We start from the raw sequence: 775 nt of genomic DNA, 5'->3' as shown, positions 1-775 counted from the left end.
TGGTAACGAGTGCGACTCTTGATCTCAGGATTGTGAGTTTGAGCCCCGTGTTGGACGTAGAGATTACTGAAAAATAAAATCTCAAAAGCAAAACGAAACAAAAACAAATATAAAGAAGTGCGTACCATCTAGGAGGTAAGGTAATGATTACAGAATAATGGCTGCCAGGAGGGTGGTGCTGTGCAAAGAACCCCAGGGGCCATTTGGGAAAAGTCACGGGTGCATTTTGGTGCCACAGTAATGGGGGGGGGGTGTCGCTGGGAAGGTGTGCACAGGACAATGTCACTCAGCAGGCACNTCTGTGCAAGGAGAATAATCTTAAAAGCTGTTAATCTGAACCTAGAACCCAGTTCCATTCTGCATGTGAATGTGAAGTGTGTTAACCCTGAATCGTCCAGGAAAGCAACTCCTGGGTCAGTCTGTACTTGGCTTGGTGGGGACTTGAGCAGTTTATTCTTCAATTCACGAAACCAGAAAATCTCTTCATCTAGGCAGTGCCAGCTGTGGGTTTTATGGAGCTCCAAGCTCCANCCTGGGGTGGGGGGGGGGACTTTTAAAAATCAAGTTCTGAATCATCAGGTCTGCCCTGGGAACAGAAGTTCCCCTGGGGTTTTGTCAATGATCTCTCTCCTTTTGTCTCACCTTTTACGTTACACTTAGGGTTATTTTATTAACATTTGAAGAATTATCTGTGGAGGCAGCTTTCATTATCCAAGTATTTCCTTTCAAAATAGTAAAGGCAGCTTGGGAAATTACCTACTATAAATGGGGGAGA

This window comes from Crocuta crocuta, unplaced genomic scaffold (assembly GCF_008692635.1).
Source record: "Crocuta crocuta isolate KB4526 unplaced genomic scaffold, BGI_CrCroc_1.0 scaffold267, whole genome shotgun sequence".
NCBI classification, from domain to species: domain Eukaryota; kingdom Metazoa; phylum Chordata; class Mammalia; order Carnivora; family Hyaenidae; genus Crocuta; species Crocuta crocuta.
Note: the sequence above shows the minus strand (reverse complement) of the source record.